A 17,914-nucleotide genomic window follows, 5' to 3' on the forward strand; every position below is an offset into this window, starting at 1 on the left:
AACTGGCTCACGGACAGAACCCACATGGTGAGAGTTACGGGAGCTAGGTCCAACTCTAAACCGATTACAAGTGGCGTTTCTGCTGTTCGGCATATACTTTTCAGAGGTACAGGCAACACAGGAGGACTATGGCTGACCAAGTTCGCAGACGACTGCAAACTAGGGGCTATAATTGACCCTCCAGCTGACACAGACATCCTCTAAAAGGGTGTCAAAACCATGGCCTTAAGCTAAATGCCAAAAAGTGCCTAGTCATCCCCTTTGGAAAAAACAAAGTGCCCACAAACTACCACATAGGTGGTAGTCCCCTAAATACGGAAGATGTAATAAGGGATCTGGGGACCCAAGTAGATAGTAATCTCCCCTTTGATAATCACATTGCCAAAATGGTTAGAAAATCCTTGTACATGGCTCACCTAATGACAAAAGGGTTCGCATGCAGATCAAAAGAGGCCATTGTGCCCCTCTACTCATAAGACCCATCTTAGAGTACAACACCCTATTTGGGATGTACTTTACAAGACACCAGCAACAGCTGGAAAGACCAAAGAAGTACCTCACCAAGAGGATCAAACAGATGCCCTATGCAGCTTGACTGAAGAAACTCCAGTTGTACTCGGGGTCATACCGCCTACTCAAAGGTTATCTCTGCCTGGCATACAAGGCCATATCCTACCCAGAATTGATGGACATGCTCCATCTAAAGAAAACCTTATCCCCTCAAGCCACACTCTCTAGGGATCTAAACCTCACCACAACAATAAATAGGACATGCTGGAGGGATAGATTCCTGTCCCAGAGACTTCTCATGCTTTGGAACAAGATCCCAATCTACATTAGGCAGAGCTCCTCACTAACACTCTTTAAAAGAAACCTTGACAAGTGGATGGGGAACAGAAAGTTTACCTCGGGGATCACTTCAGTGGCTCTGCTGGACAGAGGCACAGGGAACTAATCTAAGGGGGTGGCGAAAGCCAACACATTCTGGCCAGGCTTATAAATGCCTTCGGGTAGATAGCCTAGTACCCACCTATGAACCTAGAATAATTACTGGCCTTGCTTTTATGTTGGATGTTAATTTGACATTATCATAACATAATACAGCATTCTTTACTTTTTTATCTACACATAAAAACTTCCTAAACCATTCCAGTGGCTAGTTGTCAATAAAAAAACAATGCATAATTTGATTAAAGATAAAATTTAAAATCCTAGACCTAATATTCATCAATAAATTAACTATGGAAATTATATCATTGATTCCTGGGGGGTAGTGTTCAACAGAACTTATGAGTTTTATTGCATATGTTTGACTTTTGAATAATTTCTGTAGTTGCAACCATTTATATTCTCAACATTTATGTGAAAGTACTCTGTAAAAATTATTAAAATCTACCAGCTCATTACATTTGCTGTCTGCCTGAGGAAAAAGTCTTCTGACGTCTGCTTGGAGTATAAAGATATCTATTGAGACACTTTCACACAAGAATCCTAAATCTTCTAGACTTTGTACATACTTGGGAGCCCCATATTTTTCTTTCAATTATTCATTTGTAATTTGCTTTTATACTCTTTTCCAAACTTTTAGAACTGCCTCTAAGTGATTATTAAACTTATCTTGCAGTATTTTATGTCCTGTTAATTTTCCCTTTTCTAATAGCATCTTTCTTCAAAACTCAACTAAAAACTCTACATGTCTTTCACTTGGCACTCTCCTGTCCCTTTCTCATTGCTTATACTCTGATCCTCTTTTACTTTTTCCTACTAAGACTCATCCCACTGTTTTATCTTTCCATTCCAGGTTATTTGCTCCAATTACTTTGCTTCTTTTGCTAATTTCCTTCAGTCTCTTCTTGCATTTACCCCTACTTGCAGACATCCCTGTTGGCAAAATCTCATTTCTCCACTGCCATGATGACTTCAGTTTATAGAATGCTTTCTGATAGTTTATAAATATAATGTTTTGTATGGTTGTAGCTTTAAAGATTTGTGGCTAAAATCTTAATCTCTCTTTGGCTTTCACCCCCTGCATCACCATCATTGTCATTCTTTTCCACTTTGATTTATATCCTTTTTCTTGAGTTATGTTTGAGAGCCTCGACTGTTCTTTAAATTATCACTTCAAATAATGTAAACATACACCAATCACTTCTTTGAGGAGGCTCAACTTATTCCTCTTAATTCTTGCCCTTTTCTTCTCCCAAAAAAACTCTTTCAACTCTGTTATCTACAACTTCGGTTAATAAAAATACCTGATCCTGTACATACAACTAAAGCGACTAAAACATTTCCCTGTTTTATTGTGCTGTTCATATCCATATTCAAGAGCTTCCACATATCCATAGCTGCCATAAATTGATCCTTTTTAATCCAGACACCTAAATACGTCACTTTGCCATGTTCCCATAAGTATGGGTATTGCTGAAACATATTCATTCATTCATTCATGGGTGCATAGTTTAACTCCATAGCTTTGGTTTATTTTCATTTATTTTGTAACCCTAAAAGACATGAAACTTTTCAAAACAGTTCACAACACTAAAATGCCCTTTTCTGGATGTATCAACTACATGATAATATGTGCAGATAAGGGTGACTTATCTAGGTTATCATACCAGTTAAATTCTTGAACTCGTGAATTCCTTTTTTTTGTTAACTATTCAAAATATAAAGTGAATAGAGAGACCAGCTGACATCACTGCCTGGTTCCTTTTTTTAAATGCCTCTTGTCAAAAAGGAGAATTCCCACCTTAATTCTTGCCTCCAACCTTTCATATATATCCTACTTATTAATCCTATTTTTCTGTCAAAGAACACAGATGCTGCCATTGTCCTTCTCATAAAATCACAGCAAACTCTTCTGAATGTTTTGTAAGCATCACAAATCAGCACTGGTACTGTTTTCTTAAACTCCATATTTATGGATCTAATTTGTTTTATTAATGTTAACAAATCCATAAAAATCACATTGATGTCTCAGTTTTTAACATTTTTACCATTCCTGTCACTGATATGGACACAACTACTTTTTATATTTATGGTTTAACGTTGAAATGGCTCTATATGAAACCAGATCTGAAGAGTATGTACCCTTTTTCAGCAGTATAGATATCACTGCTTTATTCCAAGGTACTGGTACTTTTCCCCTTTGAAATATTGCTAAAAGTAGCCTTTTGATAGTTATCTCTGTCTTTCATCCTAACTTCCAAATTTCCACAGGAATACCCGCAGACTTCCATATTGATTGCTGATGCATCATTTTTATTTCATCACATTTTGTCTTAGTGATTAATTGTTGTCTCATCTGCCAGTCTTCCATAAATGTTTCCATTTTTGCCTTTTCTTGGTTTCCCCTTTCCTCTGTTTTACATATTTTCATAACATGTGTGATCTATAGGATGTCAGGCTACTTTTCTTGTAATAAGTTCCTTTAGTTTGGCTGCAATACTTTCTGATGCCTTGGAGTTGAAGGGATTTATTTGGGAGGGGAAGAGGGCAAGAGTTAAGTGAGATAGGTTGATCCTCCCCACAGAACAAGGTGATTTGGACCTAACTTAAGCACAATTTTATAAATCAAAGCCGAAAGGGAAGATGATGACATCGGAGGGCGAATTTGAGAAATAAAGAGAGAGTAAGATTTTGAATGCAGGTCCTGAAGGATAGCAACAACCATGCAGAATGTTATATTAAGAGAGTAGCAGAACATATTCTAAGAATTAGACCAACATGGAAATGGAGAAATGAGATTTTACCAGAAGAGATGACTGCAAGTAGTTGTATAGAAAATAGGGCAGACTGAACTGAAATTTACAGAAGAGTATTAGCAAAAGAACTAAGGTATTGGGAGCACATAGCTGTATAAGGAAGAGTAACAGATTGGGATGAGGCTAAGCAGAAATTTGGACTGCAGGTTAGAGATAGCTTTCCTTACCAGGGATTAATACTAGAGTATAGGCAAAGAGAAAAGGGAAGGGGCAGTGGAGTGGTAAGTTAAAGGCCATCTCTGACAGAGTTCAGTTGAATCTAGAACAAAAGCTGTTGTTAATAAAGGAATGATTAGTAGTTATTAAAAAAGGGATAATTGGTAAGGCATATAAAATATTCATGATTACTATAGGAAGCCATCCGAGGAAGTCAGAAAAGATTTGGAAAACCGACCTAAAAGGGAATTCAGAAAGTAATGAGAGGGCATCCATAAAGCTCTTTCTAGTATTCAGCAAAGTCCAGAAGGTTTAGGATTTTTGCTTGGAAATATTTGCATGTATATATTTTATACCACACCCAGACTTGAGAAAACGTTTCTTCAAGTGGGAAAGTGAGGTAAAACAAAAAGAAACAAGTTTATCCAGTCCATGTTCAAGTGCAATTTGGATGTATACTACCATGTATGCTCCCTCAAAAAAAATGTTTTATTAATCCTTTTACTCAAAATTTTTTAACTTATTTAGGCGGGTATGTTGGTATGTTACTGTAACAGTGCTATATAAATGTTCCTGTATTTGAGATGTTTTACCTGTCTGACATTATCTGTATTGTATATGGTCAAGATTTCTGTCTTGTAAATTGTCTTAATGTGGAGCTTTTCTCCCCGGCCTCTGCTGAAAATGGACATACATCCAGTCGGACTATCCCGGTCAACAAATGTAAAATAAAAAAAAAATAATAAATAAAAAAAAATGTATGGATGGGAAACAGAAAATGTACCCAATGACTGCCCCCTGTGCTACTAATGGACAGAGGCAGCTCCTAAGTACTTTATCTCATGCATTCCCCTTAAATTATCTTTCGTATGATCCCAGTTATTTTCATTAGGGGTAATATATAATTATCAACCATGGGATGGGTAGGGCCAATCTCTAACCAAATGGAATATATTAATTTTAGTACAGAAAAGGAAATTAGTTAGGTTTAAAATGGCCCGTAAAGACAGTTAGCCTAGTAATTACATATGAATCTATAATTGGGAACTATCGACCTATTAGCCTGATGAGCCTGGTCTGCAAGCCCATGGAATGTATCATCATGGAACTCATAAACAAAGACATTGGTAACCTCCAAACTCTGGATCCCACCCAGTTTGGGTTTGTGAAAGGCAGATCATGTCTCCTGAACCTGATCAACTTTTTTGAGGCAGTCACCAAAGCCGTGGATGGGAGTAAGGTGGTTCACACAGCCTATCCTGACCTCGCCAAGGCTTTTGACACCATCCCCCATTCTGGAATTATAGCTAAACTCACTAAACTAGGTATAAATCCCTACGTCACAAGATGGGTTGCCAACTGGCTCACTGACAGAACCCACACTGTAAAAGTTGCAGACTCCAAATCTGACCTCAAGGCAGTGACAAGTGGAGTGCCACAGGATTCCGTCTTGGGACCTCTTTTGTTTGGTATCTACTTCTCTGAAGTACAGGCTAACACAGAAGGCCTCTGGCTGATGAAGTTCGCAGATGACTGCAAACTAGGAGCCATAGTCAAGTCCCCAAATTATGTGGACATCCTACAGAAGGGCCTCACTGAGACAGATGCCTGGTGTCAGAGCCATGGCCTCAAGCTCAATGCCAAAAAATGCAGTGTCATCCCCTTTGGTAAAAACTCTGTACCCATGAACTACCACATAGGCAGCAATCTACTTAACACCGAATGCATGATAAGAGACCTTGGGACCCAGGTGGACAGTAGTCTCTCCTTTGATAGTCACATCGCCACAGTAGTCAGGAAGTCCTTCTATGTGGCACACCGCCACAGTAGTCAGGAAGTCCTTCTACGTGGCACACCTCATCATAAAAGGGTTCTCATCCAGGAAAAAAGAGGTCATTGTTCCCCTCTACTCGTCACTCATTAGACCCAACAACGCCCCTTTTGGAATGTACCTCGCAAGACATCTGCAGCAGCAGGAAAGGCCACAGAAGTACCTCACAAAGAGGATTACTGGCCTCAAACAAATGCGCTACACTGACCATCTCAAAAAACTCCAGCTTTACTCTGTAGCATATTGCCTACTCTGAGGTGATCTCTGCCTAACATATAAAGCTATGTCAAACCCAGAGCTGTTGGACATGCTACACCTAAAGAAATCCCAATCCCTCCAAGCTACATGCTCTAGGGAACTAAACCTTGTCACCACAATAAACAGGACATGCAGGAGGGATAGATTCCTGTCCCAGAGACCTCCTATACTCTGGAACAAGCTACCCATCTATGTCAAGCAAAGTTCTTCATTAGCACTCTTCAAGAAAATTCTTGATGAGTGGATGGGAAATAGGAAATACACCCCGGGGATCACTTCTGTCTCTCTGCTGGACAGTGGCACAGAAAAATAACTTTCTTGGGTGGTGTAAGCTATGGTGCCTTGCTGGCTAGGCTTACGTAGGCCCTTGGGCCGATGGCCTAGTACCTACCTATGAACCTATGTTTTTAGGAATGTAATGAGTTTGCAGATTTTAAAATTTCCTTATAGAGTACTTTGTCAGAAATGTAGGGGAAGCACAAGTTTGTCCCTAAGGAAATAATTCTTTTCAGCATGGTTATGGGATCTGAATTGCATAGACAAAATATGGCCTAAGTTTAATGCTATTGGCTGCAAAGAAGCAATTACTAGAAAATGTAAATCAACTGTAATTAAAGTGTACAATATTGCAATGGAGATAAAAGAACTGGAGATGGGAAATTTAGAAAAGGGAAGAAATAAATGATATAGAAATAAATGGAATTTGTGGTAATTGTCTTCTTCTTTCGGCTTTTTCCTGGTTAGGGGTCGCCACAGTGGATCATCTGTCCACTCATGATTGGCAGTGGAGTTTTACAGTGTCGAGTTGCCAGCCCGGCGCCCAACCTTCCACAGAAGGCACACACCTAGGGCCAGTTTAGAGTGTCCAATCCACCTACTGCATGTCTTTGGGATGTGGGAGGAAACCCACGCGACTACAGGGAGGACATACAGACTCTACACCGAAGGTACCCCAGCCGAGAATCAAACCGGAGAACCTCTTGCTGTGAGGCGGCAGTGCTAACCGCTGCACCACCGTGGCCACAGTACTTGTAGGATAATCATGAGAGGAATGAAGTTTAAGGGAATTCACGAGTTGAGCATTTTATGTAATGTTACATTGAATGATAATTCTGAAAAAGAAAAACATGCATGCTGCATGAAAATAACAGTGGAAGATGTTACTATGGTTTGCTTTTGTTGTGTTAATGTATGTGCATATGTGGTGTTTAAAATGTGATTGCATAAGTATTAAAAAATGTATAATGAGCACACACTCCTTGTATATGTAAGCAGCAAATCTAATGATCAATTACTGCAGTCTACTCAGTGCTGCTGGCAAACCCATTGCAAAAATCCTGTACAATGTAGGCCCAGATAATCCTACCAAATACCTGCCTATGTAACCAACAGTTTTTTTTTCAGAAATCTAAGTGGCTGTTAGCTTCTGCTTACTCTGGAATTCCATTTAACTTACTGCTTTTTTCGCAAGAATAGTCTTCCATTTCAGTTATTCTTGATTCCAAAATGTGTAGTTTTAATTGATTACAAAAGCTGTAGCTCCTGGTTTGCTGGGTGTTTCTTTAAAGCTGAGTGATTGCATCTGATTGAGCAGTAATATCTCTCTCTGTCTCCTTTAATCTTAACCTTTGAAGTCCAAGCATAGTTGTCCAGCTTATAAGCAATTTTTACTCAACTTTTTCAGAACTTGAACTATAGACTTTAATGTGGTCATCCTCGTTTCAGCTGCTCCACTACTTGAAACTGTGGCCATTTGGTGACTTAACGCACTATACAACATGAGAGATGCTTTTGGAGCATTTTTAGCCTTTCTCAGATGCCACTGGTCTCTTTATGAATTGACACCGTTAGTTGTTATTCTACTATTCCAGTAGCCTATATCTAGGCTTTTGGTTTTACTTACCCACTCTGATTTTTTTTTAGTTTTATTAAACAACAGATTTCATGTTAACAGTTATTGGTAACATGATTTCAAACTTGTGTGTAATGATTACCCTCCCCCAGACTCATTAACTTAAGTCAGATTGGACAACAGCCCTCATGCAAACAGTGATTCAGTGATGAGAGTTTTCTTCATTTTGATTAGACAACAGATTGTACTTTAAAAGAGATTAGCAAACAGTATTGTAAATATGGCATGATTTCACTCACAGATATTCTTGTTTCATTTTACGTATACAGCATCACTGATGGTGCCTATTGGATGGCCAGGATTTTAAGTTTGTTTACTGATTTTCTTTTCAGTTTGATTGGTGTTAGCAATTGTTAGGTAGGATTTTAAAAGTGTATATAAGAAGGCTTGATTAACTCATCAGCTTCTACCACTGATTGCAGAGCCTGACACACAAATTCAGTGTATTATAATCTGATTTGTAGGTATAGGTAATAAAGTTTGTCACTTGAAATGTCTCTCATTTGATATTTGGTATGTGTCTACCATTTCCTCCACTACTTACTGTAGACATAAAAGGGGACAGTAATCAATGGGCCTTAGCAAGAGTTTGTTTTTTTTTTTGCTTCTGTGGGTGATATAACCCATTGGAAGGTCCCTCCTTCCCTTTCAAAATAATAAGCTCCATGTAATCTTCAGTCTCATCTGGAGGCTCTAGCATGTAGTCTGTGTCTTGGGCATGTATGTCACTCCCTCATGCCTTGAGAGAAGCAAGCAGGCATTTGTCTCATCACTCTAGCCAAACTTCATATGAGAAAGCTGTAGTTGTTCCTAAAGTCAGTATGACTCCAAAGCTCTCATCCACCAGATTTGTAGCCCTCCTTCCATGCCTCAAGCTCCAGCTTCAGTGGTGGATTCATTGTCTGTTTTCCAACCTGGGACTTCCTCTTCAGCCCCCATTCCCTTCTCAGGAATTTCTCTTGGATGCCTCAGACATGGGATGGGGAACCTCTTTTGGTTCCCTTAAGGTCCAAGGTCTCTGGCTTCCTCATCAGAAGTCAGACCACATCAACATCAAGGAGATGAGAGCTCTCCATTTCTCCCTTCAGACCTTTCATTCCCTTTTTCTTCCAGGGCCTCTCAAAATGTTCACAGGCAGTACCACACTGATTTGTTACATCAACAAGTGGGGCACACTGTCCTACCTTCTTTGCAGACTAGCTCTTCAAGTTTGAGATCTAGCTGTCCAATATCAAGTGACTGTTAAGACTGTTTACATTCCTTCAGAGCAAAATACAGTGGTAGACTCTTTGAACAGGTCCAAAACACAGGCACATGAATGGATGCTTTACAGAGATGTGTTTCTGGACATTGTCCATCAGTGGGGTACTCCTCAGGTGGAAACTTTTTGTCCCCTTTAAACAGACAACTACCTATTTTTTGCGCCAGAGGCCCAAGTCCTGTGGCTTGGAATATGGATGTCCTTTCTTTTTCTTGGAAGGGGGTGTTTGTCTATGCCTTCTTTCCCATTCCTCTGATTCTGAGGGTCCTGCTCAAGATAGAGCATCAAAATCTTGTTGGTGACTCCCTTTGGTCCAGAAAGCATTGGTTCCCACTTCTGTAACTAGCCAAGGGTAGTTGCCACAAGTTACCTCCCATGGTGGACCTAATCACATGAGACGAGATCTCTGATCCATCATCACTTGTCTACTGCTCATCTGATATTGTGGGTAACAGGGTTTTGATCCCTTGTAGGTACCTCTTTTTCTGGGGATATGGTTAGGATTCTGTAAGAGGACAGGAAACCCACTACCAGGAATAGTGTGTGTCCAAATGGAAGATATTTTCTGTTTGGTGCCTTGCTCGTCACTAGGATCCACTTTAAGTGAAGATCCCTCTGGTTGTTCCTTATTTGTGTGAATTGCTCCATGCTTGCAAAATATCCTTGTTTTCCCGCTTTTCTGAATTAGAATAGTTCAGTCTTCAGATTTTTCTGATCTCTGGGCTTTGTCTTAGTTCCTGTGCTATCCATACCCTTATTTGGAAAAGAGGAAGCTTCTTTGTTCACCAGTGGGAGTGGGGAGCACTGAGCAACCTATTTGTCCCTAGAGGATTGGTTCCAGCCCAGCAACTTGTCGTTTATTGGCCATTTTGGGTCAATTCCTGGCTCTTTTCAACCTCCTGCTAAAAAGCCTGCTTTTGCGCGCTTTTTTACTTGTAATAGACTCAGCACAGCTCCTCGTGGTGTCCTGCAGAGTTCTACAAGCAGCAGAGAGTGAAAGAGTGACTTTCCTGGATTTATAAGTATTTTTTCTGTTTTTCGCTTAAAGTACTGCATCTCGACTGCATTTCTCTTAAAAAACAGCTCTGCATATTGTTTTTACTGTTCTTGTGTTGAATTTATACTGTTAGCACTTTAAAAAGTTGTTTTTGTTTAATTTAATTGTTAGGCTAACACACTAAAGTGCACTATCCGTTATATAGCATTTACTGTTTGTTACTGTATCTTTTTCTCCCTTCTCTGTGAAAAAAAAAAAAAAAAAAAATATCCTTGTTTTCCCGCTTTTCTGAACTAGAACAGTCCAGTCTTCAGATTTTGCTGATCTCTGGGCTTTGTCTTAGTTCCTGTGCTATCCATAACCTTATTTGGATAAGAGGAAGCTTCTTTGTTCACCAGTGGGAGTGGGGAGCACTGAGCAACCTATTTGTCCCTAGAGGATTGGTTCCAGCCCAGCAACTTGTCGTTTATTGGCCATTTTGGGTCAATTCCTGGCTCTTTTCAACCCCCTGCCATAAAGCCCGCTTTTGCGCGCTTTAGCGCGTTTTAGGGCGAAGTTGCTCATAGAGCAGCATCGGGCAGTGCCGGTTAATCAAGTTTAAACTATTTCTGGCTCCGTAAAGTCTGCTCTTCAGTTTTTCCCTTAGAACTGTTCTACTTGCAATCTAAACAGCCTATACTCTATCTGAAAAGCTCAGCACTTGCTCCTAAAGCACTTTTTTATACAGGTAAAGCACTCTTAAACAAAAGAAAGTACTTCATTCACCTAAATTCCCTTGAGTACCCATTCCCCTATAGGTCCTTTCTGACTCATTTACATAGCAATCTTTTTCACTATTTCTAGCATGTCGAAGGGTCAGTTGCTAGCGTCCTCTCCTGTTCAGCTGGTGAATCTGGGAATCTTGAGGCAATGTTACAATTGCCTCATGTACACAGACAACCCTCTCCTCCTCCCAACAAATACAAATATATGCGAGAGATGCAACTATATAGCCAAACTGGAGGCTGAGCTCTCTCAATTCAGTACTGGCAAGACCAGTCAGGAGGAGAAGGTAACCACGCACACCACAAACCCAGTCTCACATAGAACTATCACAACTGCAAACCAAACACATAAACACACAAAAACATACTCGGAGGCGCTGATTAAAATTCTACCAAAACAACAGAGGCCTCCAAAGCAGACACCCAAGCAACCGCCACCTCAAGACATAGCACATGCAACACATAGTTCACAAAGTCAGTGTGCTAAGCAGTCACAGCCCTTAAGGCCAAACAACATGCCAGACACACTTGTAATAGGTGACTCCATAGTCAGACACACTGACGTCCCGCTCACCAGACTGAACAAGGAAAAGGTCACAGTAAGCTGCCTGTCGGGAGCTAGAATCCGCCACATAACACAAGCACTCAGGTCACTCCACAGCAAGTACTAATATGACTCAGTCATTGTACATGCCGGTGTGAACGACCTGAGACGTACCTCCCTGGACTACATGAAAAGAGACATAGAGGAGCTCTCTGATTATGTAGCCCAGGCCGGTATGACCCTGACCCTGAGCAGCATCTTGTCCTCACCAAGAATGATGCCACAGTACAAAGACAAAATGATCAGTTTTAACAATTGGCTTAATTACTGGTGTCATTCTAAGGGGATCCAATGTCTGTCTGCTTGGGATGACATGCTTGACAAACCACGCTGCTTCGCAAGGGACGGCTTGCACCTGTCACCCCTGGGCTTCCGGATATTGGCCAAGGCTCTTGCCACCCTCATAGTGCCTTTTTTAGGCAAGGCTCAAATGACAAACCTACCTCCCTAGAAAACACAAGTGGAAAAAAACTAAGGGTAATGCTGCTCAATGCCAGAAGTCTAAACCTCAAGATGCACGCCCTCGAAGCCCTCCTCAGTATGGAGAACATTGATGTCTGTGCAGTGACTGAAACCTGGTTCAAGACTCCTGAGAGCACGCCAGCACTGTCAAGTTTTACCTCATATCATGCTTTCCGGCCCCAAAACTTGGACCAAACCACAAAAGGAGGGGGAGTATCCATATTCATCAAAGATACCCACACCTCCAGGTTAGTGGCAACGCACGAAGCATCAGAGACCATCCAGGTGCAACTAACCATAGGCAAAACTGCCTTACAGTTTGTAGCATACTACAGACCACCCTCTCAAACTCAGGAACCCCACACAGCCTTCCTGAAGACACTGGAGAGTATGAATGTCCCTCCAAATACCATCATATTGGGAGACTTCAACTACCCAAACATAGACTGGGAACATTACTCAAGCCCCAACACCCTAGCCCAAAGGTTCCTAGAATTCATAAACTCAAATGCAATGGAACAACTGGTCACCATTCCCACAAGAGGAGACAATATACTAGACCTGATCATCACAAACATGGGGACAAAATGCTCCACACCGGAAGTATATCCCTCTTTGGTAAGATCAGATCATAAATTAATCTCACTGGAAATCTACATCCTGCCCCCACCCCCTGCCCAAAAGACCACAGTGAAGAACTTCTCAAAAGCCAACTTCACACTTCTCAAGACTGAAGTGGTATCCTTCAAGGCCCCTGGACTAGTGGAAACCACAGCCCACACTGCTGAATCCTTTGCAAATGCCTTCTATGGGCACCTTCAAGAATGCATGGATCATGCAATCCCAAATAAAACCAAGACCCATTCCCCCAAAGGCAGGCGCCTGGTCTGGTGGACCCCAGCCATAAACAAACTCTGCAACAGGAGGAGGAAGCTACTACATGACAGAGCAAAATCCCTAAAAGGGAAGGCATCTCTGATCAGTACTAGCAAAAAACTACGATCATTCATAAAATCATCCAAGGCCAACTTTGAGAGAAAAATTGCAAAAGACACAAAAGACAATCACAAGGCCTTCTTTAGCTATGTTAGAAACCTGGGTGGAAACTCCCAGATATGCTCAGAGTTAGTTCAAAATGACACAAAATACACTGAACTCACTGACATTGCTAACATTCTGGCAGAGAGGTTCAGTGCAAATTTCTCCTCCCCCTCCCCCCCAAAAGGAGAAATAACTATCCCAGCAGAGTGTAGCCTCCCTAACATCTCAGATGCCCAGGTGAGAGCCGCCCTCTCTAAAGCTAAAAACACAGCATCAATGAGACCGGACGGTGTCCCGGGCTGTGTGCTACATGAACTCCAAGAGGAACTAAACCCACACATAAGGCTGCTGTTTAATCTTAGCCTTACTACAGGATACGTACCCAATGAGTGGCGTACAGCAACAGTGGTCCCACTTCACAAAGGCGGTGCTTCTACGGACCCTGGAAATTACCATACCATAAGCTTGACGAGCCTGGTCTGCAAAGCTATGGAGAGGATCATTATGGAACTCATAAACAAAGACATTGGGGACCTACAGACATTGGATCCTACCCAATTTGGCTTTGTCAAAGGCAGATCCTGCCTTTTGAACTTGATCGACTTTTTTGAAACAGTCACTAAGGCCATTGATGAGGGTAAGGCAGTTCACACAGCCTACCTTGACCTTGCAAAAGCCTTTGACACAATACCCCACTCGGGCATCATAGACAAACTCACCAGCTTAAATGTAAACCCATATGTCACAAGATGGGTTGCAAACTGGCTCAAGGACAGAACCCACAGGGTCAGAGTTGCTGGAGCTATGTCAGACTCTAAGCCAGTCACAAGCGGTGTCCCACAGGGCTCAGTCCTGGGACCCCTCTTGTTCGGCATCTATTTTTCCGAGGTACAGGCAAACATAGGAGGATTGTGGCTGACAAAGTTCGTAGATGACTGCAAACTGGGTGCCATAATTGATACTCCAGCAGACACAAACATCCTTCAGAGAGGCCTCATAGAAACGGATCATTGGTGCCAGTGCCATGGCCTTAAGCTGAATGCCAAAAAATGTATAGTCATACCCTTTGGGAAAACAAAGTACCCACAAATTACCACATAGGTGGTAATCCATTAAGTACGGAAGAGGTAATCAGGGACCTAGGGACCCAGGTTGACAGTAACCTCTCATTTGACACTCACATTGCCAAAGTGGTTAGGAAGACCTTCTATATTGCCCACCTTATCATGAAGGGTTTCACATCTAGATCAAGAGAGGTCATTGTGCCCCTGTACTCTTCTCTTATCAGGCCAATGATTGAGTACAATGCCCCATTTGGGATGTATCTTACCCGACACCTGCAGCAGTTGGAAAGACCCCAAAAGTTCCTCACCAAGAGGATAAAGGGTCTTAAACATATGTCATATGCTGCCCGACTGAAAAAACTCCAGCTCTATTCAGTCGCATACAGCCTACTCAGAGGTGATCTGTGCCTGACGTACAAGGCCATGTCCAATCCGGAATTAATGGACATGCTTTACCTCAGTAAATCCAAATCCACCAGAGCCACGAGAGCAAGAGACTTAAACCTCAACACAGAAATAAATAGGACGTGCTGGAGGGACAGATTCATAACCCAGAGGCTCCCTACACTCTGGAACAGAATCCCAATCCATGTCAGGCAGAGCCCCTCATTAACTCTATTCAAGAGAAATCTTGACGAGTGGATGGGAGATCGTAGGTTTACACCGGGGGTCATCTCTGTGTCACTACTAGACAGAGGCACAGTAAACTAAACCCTAAAAGGGCGTAGTATTCTCATCTTAAGGGGTGGTGAAAGCCACACACACTCTGGCTAGGCTTATAAATGCCCTAGGGCAGATAGCCTAGTACGAACCTATGAACCTATATTCAGATGAGGTGATAAAAGTGTAAAAATCAGAGGTCAAAATGAAGAAAAGGCTGGCTAAATATGAGACTGCCCAAGAAAAGTTGTTCTAAAAAATAATAGAATTAGAGAACAGAGCATGCCAGGAAAACCAAGATTTCCATCTGTACCAGAGAAGCTGGAAGGAACAGACTATTAATTTTATTAAAGCACAAACAAGCAACTGGACTGGTATTCCACAGCAGGAGTTATTTGAAAGGGCACATTATGTGTATGCTCCAAACCTGGCTATGAAAAAGCAACCAAGACCTTTCAATCTTGCCAGCAGAAGTTGTTTCTGGCAAAATTGCGGCAGATGGACAAAGTACTAAAAGTGGGAGACAGCAGAGTATTTGTGGAAAATGATTACTCATTCTACACCAGGCAGGAGTAAAATTATCCCACTATTCAGGGAATGTCAGAAGCAGGGGGGAGATTCAAACTGTTGTACCCAGCTGTCTTCAAAATATCCTTCCCTGAAGGGACAAAAATAATTTTTGATGAAGTATATGCTAAGGAGGAACTACAAAAGTTTGTCCAACAAAAAATGACCTATGAAAGAGAAGGTGATTCTGCTTCTTCTCGTTCTGGTAATAAAGACCACAGAGAGACTTTGCCAGTGAAAACTTTTCAAATATTTCAATGGAAAATGCTGGAAAAAAGTAAAGGAGCATGAGAGATGACTACAAGAATTGACATTACATTTAAAATGAAGAGAGATGATTTGGGAGATGGAGATGAGTAGGAATAAAACCAGTAACTTGGAAATTGACAAATTTGAGATTATAAAGTAATAATTATTTCTGAAATATGACAGAAAAAAATGGAAATTATTGGACTTTTTTGGAGTCATGGGGGACTCTAAAATATATGCCCTACTTCAATGTCATTAATGTTCAGGAAAGTAATTGGGGGAGGGGAAAAAGGAGGGAGAAAGTTAGCAATAAGTTCAATAAGTTTTTTTCTTAATAGTACTATTTTTATAGTGTATGATTTTATTTTCGTGCTGTAAAGTAAAGTTTTCTCTGTTTATTAAGTGTAATGGGGATACTATTGTAATGAGGTGCCCCTAATCTTTTTCTTTCTCCTTTCTTCTCCCTTTCTCCTTGTTCAGTTTTAAGAAATGTAGACACTGCAATGTAACAAAATAAACTCTGGTTAAAAGAGCATGACACAAGAAAAAATAATGTACTTGCATGGGGAATGACTGGATTAAGGCCCTTAGCTTGATCTAGCAAGTGAATGAAAAAGAATATTGAACACTATAAGGCTTTTTTCTAGCAAATATATTCTTGTTAGCAATTCTGTATCTGGTTTTCATGTCTGTATGGAGACAATATGATAAAGAGAAAGTGGCTACAATTTGATAGAGAAATTGGCTAGGAGATAGTGTTCTCTGAGAACATTCAGTTTTCCCTGCTGGGAGATCTACAAGGTATGATTTTAAGATGAAATCAGACAGCAAATAGTAGAAACATATGCTCCACTATTCTTCTTGGCATGGAAAACCTTGTAGGCTAACTCAGGCTTTGAGTTTGGGACATGTGTTCCTATCAGGAGGGTAAAACTTCAATATTTTAAGTTTTGTGTGTTAGTATTAAGTTAATAGGTTTTATGGGGAATTAGGGGTATATTTGTTTTTTTTTCTGTTTTTTTTTTTGAGGGCTTTCAGTAAAACAAAATGTTTCGTAAGATGTGGCATTGCCTCAAATGGATATGACAAGAAACAACTGTATAAAAGTTCAACCTGCAAACAGTGTACAGTGTATGCATGTAACACAAAAGCTGGAACTGGACATTTATCAAAAAACTGTTCTACATAAAAGGTGGGAATAATAACTTTTTAATACAATGATGCTTTCTGAAATGTCTTTACATGTCAATGGTCTCACAGGTAAAATACCAAAAAGAAAGAGTAGTGAACTATATTAAAAATGTAGATTGAAAACAGATGTGCTACAAGAGACACACTTGGAAAGAAGTGCATGTGTTAATTTGAGAAAGAAAGGTTTTCAGGATGATTACTCAACAGAATACCTGGGACACAGGAAAAGAGGAGTACTTGTATTACTTGCAAGATGAGCTCCAATAGTGATAGAAGAGAATAAAAAGGTAATGGTAGATTTGTAGTACTAAGGGGTTACTTGCAACAGAGGAGGGTTACATTGGCATGTAATTATATTCCAATTAAAACTGCTATAGTGGAGCTTAAGAAAATTCTGGGAGTAATCAGTTTTCAGCAGGGAATATTTATTGCAGATTGAGACTGGAATTTGATTTGCAGCAGTGAAGATGTGTATGGGGGTCCAGAAGGAAAAATATAACAAGGGAGGGTAGGCTTCTGAAGAAATTTATGAAAAGATTTGGCATGGAAGATATGAATTCAGTACTAGGAGTTTGGACTGAATTTACATGTTATTCCCCAAGATACAAAAACTGGGCTAGGCTAGATAGAAATTATATTTGACAGGAACATGTGCATTTAATTGAAGGTCTTGATACGCACCCAGTAACTATTTCAAATCATGCACCAGTAATAACTAAAATAAAAACACAGGGTAATGAAATAAAATGAGACACTGGTGCTTTACCATCTATCTGTTGAAAAGAGTGGAATTTAAGGAATGGGTAGTGGAAATTATTCAGGCATGATTAGAGAAGTTAGAAAGTTCTTCTGAAAATATAGCTAGGGAGTTTAACAATAGGGTGGAAATAAAAGAAAGGAAGATATGGTTAAGCAGCAACAAGAATTATTTAGAGGGACTGATAAGTGTTAAAGTATTGCAGAATAGGGAAATAAGTAAACTGCAAGCACCAGTCTCCACGCTCCAATGTAGGTAAAATACTCTGTCAGGATTCCACACAAAGTCGATACTTTAAAAATACTGTGACAAGACAAAGTAAAAAGTGTGTATAACGTAAAGTGCTTTTCATCCGGATATTATCCAGACTTCAGAC

At 40.5% G+C, this 17,914-nt stretch overlaps 1 protein-coding gene across 1 annotated transcript in view; it reads left to right on the top strand.

Annotated features, from left to right (window-relative positions):
- The window catches only part of FOCAD (focadhesin), a 2,336,882-nt gene that overhangs the window by 1,616,673 nt on the left and 702,295 nt on the right, over positions 1 to 17,914 (top strand). The window lies entirely within an intron of this gene.

Source organism: Protopterus annectens, chromosome 2.part0, assembly GCF_019279795.1.
Source record: "Protopterus annectens isolate FY-2018-M chromosome 2.part0, PAN1.0, whole genome shotgun sequence".
Classification (NCBI taxonomy): domain Eukaryota; kingdom Metazoa; phylum Chordata; order Ceratodontiformes; family Protopteridae; genus Protopterus; species Protopterus annectens.